We start from the raw sequence: 9,891 nt of genomic DNA, 5'->3' as shown, positions 1-9,891 counted from the left end.
GTGCGGTGCAGACGAGATGCGGGTGGGATTTTAAAGCAGCTTTTGAATAGTAATTCAGGTTCTATGGGAATCCGGGCAGATGACAGGAGCTCGATTTGGTATTCGTATTGTTAATCGAGAGCGTCAGCCCAGATCGGATTCAAACACGTTTTGTGCTCGTTAAAAAATTCCAGTGTAGGGGCTGAGATTTTTTTTCTTTTTAGCCCAACTTCAATTGGAGGCGAAGCTTGCCGCATAAAGTATTCAAAGTCTGTCTAAAGTTGCCTTTTAACCGTATTCCCCTTCTCCCGCAACCCCCACCGTATCTCTTGGTTCTTTCGGTTGACATGGTGCAAATAAAAGTCAGTAAACTTGTTGCTGAATTGCAATGTTTCGGTGTACCTTATAAATTCATACCTTTTCTCCCTCGATCGCCTCAGAATGAGCCCCTGCCTCAATTCGATTTTCCTTGCTGTTGGGCACATTTAGGAGAAAGTCTATTTGTGAAGTTCATTTCTAGGCAAATGTATTCAAGAGCTGATTGGGATGAATAGGACCGTGTGTCAGCCGCCCCTAATTGGGATTAAAGCACTTCGGACCATATGCAGAGAGTGACAGAAATTCTCAGGTTTCATTGTGCTCAGACTTCCACCCGCCTGGACACTCCCCCTGGAAAAGGGGGATTTATAAAGATTTCAGGGAGAAACTGAGCAAATAAAGGAGACTCAGAAAATGACAGGTCTAATGTCTCTCTGCGGGGCTGCCAGCGTGGCAACTGCCGGGGACAAGGACTGGCAGTGGTGGGCAGAGAGCCCTGGCAGAGGGTTTCCTTTCGGAGGGAAGGGCAGCAAGCCTCAGGTTTCTCGTGCTCGGCTTGCTTTCGGGTTTAGAAATCCTGGGGGTTACACAGGAGTGAAAAATCCCATGAGAAAACTTCCCTGGGTGATTCTAGCCTAATGAACGTGCTCCCAGAGGGGAAGGGAGGCAGGGAGAGGAGATGCGAGTCTCAGGCAGACACCACTGTCTGCCCAGGCCAGGCTGGCATCAGGGAAATGAGAGGGGGGTTTTTGCCGTCCTGCTGCAGCAGGGATGGCCGAGGGCTGTGCTCCCTGCTCGAGCCTGCCTGATCTAGTGGAAGATGCCATGGCCCAGATTGGATGATCTTTAAAGGTTCTTTCCGACCCAAACCACTCTGTCAGTCTGTGTTTTTAACCCAAATCTGCTCCACGTCTATATCCACCTATTGCGCTGCCTGTTCGTCTGTCCGTCTGCGTGTCAGCCGTGCCCTAGCAGCCCCGGCACTGCAAAGCATCCTGCCGCTGCTATGGACTCTGTGCTTGTGGGGCCACAGCGAGTGGTCTGGCCTCCACACTGTGACTATCCCGTGTGTGAGGTAGTCTGCATGCGGGAGCCCAAAACGTGGTGAGAAAATTATTAATTAAGTTAGTGATTTCTAAACTCCGTGGTCAGTTACCAGAAAGACCGTGTTTAATCCCATCACAGTCAGACAGAAAAGAGCCTATACCGCTACCAGGGCCTTTGTTTGCAGAGGCTACTTTGTGCCAAAGTGATGATGGAGAGCTGGTGACCGCCTGCTGCTCTCACCCTCTCCACTCTCCTCTATAAAGCAGCCATCGCCCCGACGGGGCGGTTTTGCGCCAAAGTACCCGGCTGGAGGCACAGCCCGTGTCCCAGCGGCGCCCGGCAGAGCTCGGCAACCCCGGGGAGATACAGACAAAACTTTCTGTGGTGATGCTGAGCTGGGTATCCCCTCCGTGCCGGAAATACCCTGGGACTACCTGTAGGCTTGTCTGCGGCGGTGGGAAGGGTCCTGCCCCTGTCACCTGATCACGCTGTTCACTTATGCGGGCACCTTCCCACACCCCCTGGGTCTGGCCGGGTGGGGAGAGGAAATGGGGAGTGTCCCGTGAGTCTCATGGGCATGGTGCCCCATTTCCAGCGTTGAACAGGGATTGAGATGCGACATGCGAGGCTCGGCTGGCTTGGAAAGCAGCGCTATGACCCTTGAGATATTGCTGAAGTCTCAGGTCAGGGACTGAAATCCGTTCTCTGGGGTGGGTTTGCCACTGCATACCACTCCTGAAAAGTGGAAGATCTGGTTTAGAGGAGATTGACAGAGCCCTCTGTTCCCAGTCTCCACCCGCACCGCCGGGTGCCCGACGTTCGTATTTCTGCAAGACAAAGAGCGGCGGGCACGGTCGTGCGTGGCGGTGTGCGGGGACGGGGCACAGCGGTCGCGCCGGGTGGCGGCCGCTGAGCCCGGGAGAAGCCCCTGACATAATTTCGCAGCAGCTACGGTTGGCTAAGGGCTGGAGGAAAAGGGAAAAGCCCAGCCCTGACATGCCTCCGCCCGAGACGGCTACGATATTTAAATAAAAAAGGAAAGGGCATCCCCGAGCCAGCCGGCAGCGCTGCCCCAGCTTTCGGAGCGGAGGACGGGGCAGGTGTGCCACCACAGCCCTAGCCCGGCCGTGGCGCCCCGTGTTTGCCGTGTTTGCTCCTGCCGGGCAAACCTTGGCCCCTGCCTGAGGAGAAAAACGCGGCCCTGGGCCAGGGCGAGGGAACGGGCGCTCGGCCTCCGGCTGGCCGGTACTCCCGAGGTGCCTGCGGAAGGGATGTCCAGGAGGCCCCACTGCCCGGAGGCTGCTCCTCCGGTTATAGGCAGAGCTGCGCGCAGCTGCCTACAGCTACAGCAACCATAAGTGTCGCAGGTACCTCAGAGGCAGCAAGGATGCAGGTTTGCCCGCGAGTCCGTACACACGCACCCGAGTATGTTTATGTGTAAATATACACAGAGATTTATTCATAAATGGATATGCTGGAGTCACTGGGATCCTTTTTTCCCGTGGTTTTCGTGATAGGAGTGCAGGGATGAAGGCCCTTCCTCTCCTTCCTGACCGTACCTGAGAGACAGGGCTTTTATTTATTGAAAAGCATGTGGAAGAGCCAAAGGTTACCGAACGTATACAGGACCAATGCCTTAGGAAACATCTGCATGCGTGGCGCCGAGTTGTTCCTGCGCTCCGGGGAGCACCAGGGTGAGGAAACAGAGGGTGCTTCCCTCCCTCCCCGTCCTCCAGCATCAAATATCCCCCGGAATCCAATTCATGGAGCTATATTCTGATCTGAGCTCTCTCTGAGTCGGCTTTGTAATGACAGCGGTTGTAACACTTAAATCAGGTTCCCTCCACCTCTAGGCAGGCAAGCTAGCATTGACTTTTTATTTCAGCCTAAGCTTTAATTGTTTGGGGTTTTTAAATATACAGTGGGAGTACCCTTCTCTGAGCATTTCCATAGACTATCTCTATCCATTCTGACAGCTTGATAGATTCCAGCCAGACCCTCAATCTCTTCCAGGGATGAAATTGTGCAGCGACAGGGGAAGCCAAAGCACGCAGGCAGAGAGCCCATTCCGCAGAGCTCCCCTCCTCATCCTCAGAGGACTTCTCTGCCGTGCTCAGCTCGGCTCAAGGCGAAAAAAGAATTATGCAGACTGTAAATTTATTGCATTTTCCTGAGGAGCTGGGGGTTTTTCGAGGGGGGGCGGGGAGGAGTAGGGTGGATTAATCTATTTTAAAAGCTGCTCTGTGATTACAGAAGAATTGCAGCTGTAAAACAAGGCACTTAATTTCTGTAAATCTTCTCTTCGAGGGGCAGAGTTATAGTACGGTAACAGCAACGACACAGCCGGAGCTTTTTTCGTAGGTGTCTGCCAAAGACCTCAGCAGAAGCAAGTGTCATCAGTGCCGGGACAGGAGCGGGGAGCCGGGCGCGGCGGAGAAAAGGCGCCATGCCCGCTCCCGCGGCGGATGCCCTCGGTTCGGGAGTCGGGAGGTGCAACGATGGTGGTTTCGCCTGTTAGGCTCCCGCCGAAGCCAGCGCTTGATCTGAGGAGAGGCAGGGGAAATAAATCACTGGCACGGAAGAGAGAAAGGGATGAAAAAATGGTAGCTGCTGGAAGGAAGATCTCTTAGTTCAGTGGCACCAGGGAGCAGGGCAGAGCTTGCTGGCTGGCTGGTAACTGTATAAATGCAGAAAGAGATCGGTTTTGCCAGCGAGCAGGAGAAAGGGCTATAAGGGAGCTGACTTCCTAATGAGCGCATATAATGTTGTTAAGGGTTTCAGCGTTTTATGCTGAAGATACGACTTTTCAAGATACGACTATCAGCAAGAAGAAAAAAATAGAACTTTAGCAAAAAAATGCAGCCATCGGAAACTGTTCGTTACACTCTGGTAAACATTCCCTCATGGTAAAATTGTTGGTGGGGGCGGGAAGCAGAGCAAGAAAATGCATCTTCTAGTATGTGCAGCTCTCTAATTAATGAATTTGACAAACTGAAAGGTCTTTCTCTGGTCCCTGTGACTTGAATTTTTTTTCCTTTTCTTTTTTCTTTTTTTTCACCCAATAAAAATATGCAATACACAAAAGTATTTGATTTACATATGCTGAATACCGCAAGTTAAACCCACATTATCTAGGGCTTATCAAACACATCACTAAGAACAGCTCTTTTTCTTCTGTTTATTTTGCCATTGTATATTCCGACGCTGAAATATGCATCATTTTTGACAGATTCGGAGTTATAAGACCAAAGAAACTTGTAGGTGTCATCTGTCAAAAACAATTTTTCATAACAGCCTGCAAACGTAATGTTGTTCTTTCTATTCATTGTTTGTGCTATTAAAATAAAATCTAAATAAAATTATTCAGTATTTTTTGCCCAATCGCCCGTGGACCGCTGCCCTCAGCTTCCCCAGTGTCATCATCTTTCAGTCTAAATATTCAAATATGCATTTAGAAGAAGAAGACAGATTAACTTCAAAGTTTCTGTCTCACTCTGCATCTCTCACACGGGAAAACAAGGGCACACTTCGGGCACACACATACAGAAGGGTTAGCTCTTCCACGGCCAGGAGGCAAAAATCTTATTTGTCTTTGAATATTTCTTATTTATCTTTGAATATTTCTATCACAGCTTGGTATTTGGCGTGGGAGTCTTTTTAATAAGCTGACCTCCCAAAATTGTTTGTAGAATGAACCCTTAAAATCGGATATGAATCAAGCTTTGCTCAGCTCAAAATACAGAGTCGAACTAACCCCTTCTTTTGTGTCATTGTTTTTAAAGTTAGGATGCCCACCGTATAGGTATTCTGCCTGAGAAAGGACTTGCCACTATTGTTTCGAAACCCGTATCCCGAGGAATTTGAAAAAAAAAAAAAAAAAAAAGTCGACCGTGCACATTCAGTCACCGCTGAGAAAATGTTTTCAATGCTCCGTGTCAGCCAGAGCAGCCCCCCGCGCTTTAGGGCTCACCCCCAGGTACAGGAACTGCTTCCAGATGAGCGTGGGATTGGACCTTCTGCAAACGCAAGCCCTCATAGAAGGAATACTTGACTTCCAGTCATCCTTGACGAGCCTTCCAGGCAGCCCTCGAGGTGGCCGCACCCCCAGGTACCGAGCTGCCAAAGCCACACCACGCTGTCCGCACCCGCTGGCACTGCGGCTTGCGGGCTAAGTCCGCTGCCCTGCCCGATCTTGCCCTGCTGCGCCCCTGCAACTCCGGACAGCTTTAATTTGAGAAAGGACAGCCCCTTCTACAGTCTGTGTGCCCTGTAGCCGGTGTGCTGAGATTTTCCAGTACTTAACCTTGCAAAGAAAAAAAACTATTTTTTCCGAATTTGGGGAAATCAAAAATACGCTCGTCCCCTGGGATGAGCTCCCAGGACAGGAAATAATCTGAATTTTCATCACAGCCCACCTGAAGCTGTCGCCAGTGGTCAAAGCGAGCCCTGCTCTCCATGTCTCTCAATTCCTATAAATATCAACCTTATGGCGCTCCCCCCGCAGTCTGTCCGTGGGAGGAGAAGCCGGCCCGGAGCCGCGGGGTCCGCAGCGCAGCCGCGCATATTGCGCGGAGAGACTGCGGGATGCTGTCGGGGGCAGGCTGCGGTATCCCTGTCCCGCGGCCCCGCCGGGCCGGCCCCAGAGGTGGCTTGTGGTGGAGGCTGTTTGAACCTGGGGCGAGAAGATGGCAGCTTCCCAAACTCCGTTTGGGAGACCGCAAAACCGGCTGGGAAAGATGTGCATATGATATATGTGTGTTTCTCATATATGAAACCTGTCCGGGGGAATAGAGACACGGAATTATATAACGGGGCAGGAATGTATTTTCTCTCTTCGGTTGTATAGTTATTCCTTACTTATATAGATCCAGAAAACGCCTCTGAGTTTCTGGCTTGGAGAGAAACCGTTCATTACCAGATAGAGCAAGGCAGCGAAGGCTGCCCTTGTAAAAGCGTCTCTCAAGCGTGATCTGGCGAAGATGCAACTAATTAACTCGCTTCTCTGTTTTCCGCTCATTTCTCTCCTGTTATGTCAGAGGCTTCTTGGGGAAGGGGGGGTTTCTCCTCCGGCCGTGCTCACCAGGAGCTGCAACCCCCTCCTGCCTGCCGGGTTGCTTCAAGGTTACCCGATACCTTCATGAAGTCGTGCAGAAAATCCGGCTCCCGAGGTTCCACGGGACTGAGTCAAGCAAGAAAATAAGTGTTCCTCATTTTATTCGAGTTAATAAAAGCGACACAACCGCTGCAGTGGCAGGAGGTTCAGGCTGAAGGTGGAAGAGCTGCTCTCCAGGGAGAAATGCAGGTTTTTGACTGAAAATCTGAAGGAATAGTGAGAAAGGAAGGAGAGGCGCTGCAGAAGTGAGAAAAGCCCCTGTGCAGGCCTGGGGTGGCAAAGGAGCATCCCCGGTGTTTTGCAGGAGGGTGGGCTGGAAGCCACTTCCATTTCACAGCAGTATCATTTCCTCTGGAAGGGCCAAGAGCTCAGTGCAAAAATCTACACCCTCGGGGCAGGCTTGCTTTCTCCTTCTCTTCTCGACAAGCCATTCTCCACCATTTATTCTCAGTCCTGGCTAACTGGAGAGGTCCCAGACAACTGAAGGATGGCCAGCGTGATGCCCATCTAAAAGAAGGGTCATAAGGAGGATACAGAGAACTACAGGCCTGTCAGCCTGGCCTCAGGGCTGGAGAAGGTTATGAAACAGATTCTCTTGAGTACAATCTCTTGGCATGTGCAGGACAACCAGGGCATCAGGCCCAGTCAGCATGCATTTAGGAAAGGCAGGTCCTGCCTGACCAACCTGATCTGCTCTTATGACCAGGTGACCCATCTACTGGATGAGGGACAGGCTGTGGATGTTGTCTACCTGGACTTCAGTAAAGATTTCAATACTGTCTCCCTCAGCATTCTCCTGGAGAAGCTGGCAGCCCATGGCTTAGACAGGTGAACCCGTTGATGGGTTAAAAACTGGCTGGTTGGCTGGGACCAGAGAGTGGTGGTGAATGGTGTTGCATTCAGTTGGTGGACAGTCAGTAGAGGGGTCTCCCCACGGCTCAGTTTTGGGGCCAGCCCTATTTAATATTTTTATCAATGATTTGGACAAGGGGATCAAGTGTACCTTCAGTAAGTTTGTGGATGACAGTAAATTGGGTGAGAGTGTTGATCTCCTGGAGAGTAGGAAGACACTAAATTTGGTGAGAGTGTTGATCTCCTGGAGAGTAGGAAGACTTTGCAGAAAGATCTGGATAGGCTGGATTGATGGGCCAAGGCCAACTCTATGGAGTGCAATAAGGCAAAGTGCTGGGCCCTGTACTTGGGTCACAAAACCCCCAAGCAGTGCTGTAGCCTGGGGGCAGAGTGGCTGGAAAGCTGCCCAGTGAAAAAGGACCTGGGGATGCTGGTCAACAGATGGATGAACATGACCCAAGAATGTGCCTAGGTGGCCAAGAAGGCCAATTGCATCCTGGCCTGTGTCAGCAATAGTGTGCCAGCAGGACTTGGAAAGTGATTGTCCCCTTTTACTTGGCACTGGTGTGGCCATACCTCAAATCCTTGTTCAGTTGTGGGCCCCTCATTACAAGAAGGGCATTGAGATGTTGGGGTGTGTCCAGAGAAGGGCAACAGAGCTGGTGAAGGGTCTGGAGAGTAAATCATATGAGGAGCAGTTGAGGGAGCTGGGGTTGTCCAGTCTGATGAAACGAAGGCTCAGGAGAGACTTTATCACTCTCTACAGCCACCTGAAAGGTGGTAGAAGCAAGGTGGGAATTGATATCTTCTTCCAGGCAGTTAATGACAGGATAAAGGTAAATGGCCTCAAGCTGTCCTAGGAGAGGTTCGGGTTGGACACCAAAAAGAATTTTTTCATTCAAAGGCTGGTTAAGCATTGGAACAGGCTGCCCAGGGAAGTGGTGGAGTCATCATCTCTGGAACTGTTCAAGAAACAACTGGATATGGCAGTTTGTGCTACGGTTTTGTTGACGTGGTGGTGTTTGGTCAAAGGTTGGACTCAATGATCTTGCAGGTCTTTTCCAACTTTAATGATTCTACGATTCTATGAAAAGTTGTTTAGGGTGCAGAGAGGTCCCCCAAGGCACCCAGGCATGCAGGCAGGGTAGAGAGGTCTCCTGTCCTGGCTGGGCAGCAGCCTCCTGACTTCTCAGGAAGTCTTTCATTGTCCATAACTGCTTAATGCTTGTTTAACTGAATGTTTGGGAAGAGGTGAGAGAGAGGCAAACTCTCCCTGTGAGGTGCAGGCTACCGAAGAGACTCTCAGTCCACTATTCATGTCCCAGCAGAGGTCCCCAACGGAGTGACCCTGGCAACTTGGTCTTTCCTGGAGGCAAAGCCCTCCCTGATGGGACACATGCCCCATGTGAATGGGTGTCTAGCCTGCAGGTTGATCTGTGTGGCTCCCAGGGTTTGAAGGACAGACTGAATAACCATCTCAGCCTGGGCAGGGTGTGCTGCTCAGGATCCAGACCCACAGGTTATTCCCTGAATGGAAAACCTGAACCATTGGAGTGGAGGATGCATTTCAAGCTGAACAGAGGAGGAAAAAATAATCAAACCAACATAACATTGATATGATGCTCCATCCTGCACATGTTCCTGCTGCATGTTTTACTGAGAGGAGGTGGGGTTAAATGCCAGAGTATCTCTGAGCCAGAAAGGAAAACCCTTTGAAATAACAGGCTACTATGTGGGAATGCTGATGATTTAAAAAAATTATTTTAAGCAAAGGTCAGTAGGAGGTGGCTGAACCATCTATCCTCATCAAGAGGTTCTCACAACAGACCTGATGGTTTTAATAACACCTCTTCTCTTGTTATTTATCCTCATGCTGTATACCAAGCCCTCATTATTCTAAAATCTTTCCCTCATCTAATGAAATTATTCTGAATGTCTTCTATGTAAAATAATAAGTGGTTGCTTCTGCAGGAGTGTGCTTTGTGTGTGTGTGGTGGGAGGGCAATTGTGTGTGATGGTGCTTCAAATTAAGAATTCTCCAACATAAATCCTTTGCTCCTGAAATTGTCATGCAAGAACAGCAGGATCCTTATGTTCAGATACATGCATTACTGAGCAGCTGAATTTTTATTTCATATGTATAAACATTATTTGTGGCTACTTCCTGCTGGTTTGACACGGGGTCACATCCAGGGTCACCACTCCTCCAATCCACCTCGCTTGTTGCAAAATATAGCCTAAAAGACCACTATTATTGGGAAAAATATCAGACAACTGTCACATTACCTAACTTAGTGAAATCATAACAAAGGCTTCCATTAGAAGTGACATAACATAAGCTGGAAGGGGTTTTCAATTCCACTTACACTTCTTTTCCCTCTTCCTTCCCTGAAATGTCTCGCATTCTCAGCATGTTTTGTGGTAGCTTGATTAAAGTCAGGAAATCTGGTTTTGTACCACTCATTCATTTCTGAGGGGATATTAAACAGCGGAGGGCAAACAAGAATGCTTATTGTCAGATCTGTGAAAAGATACGTACTGTTTTCAGTTATCAGATGCATATGTGGACATGAAAAACCTGA

Source organism: Corvus brachyrhynchos, unplaced genomic scaffold (assembly GCF_000691975.1).
Source record: "Corvus brachyrhynchos isolate BGI_N302 unplaced genomic scaffold, ASM69197v1 scaffold14, whole genome shotgun sequence".
NCBI classification, from domain to species: Eukaryota; Metazoa; Chordata; class Aves; order Passeriformes; family Corvidae; genus Corvus; species Corvus brachyrhynchos.
Note: the sequence above shows the minus strand (reverse complement) of the source record.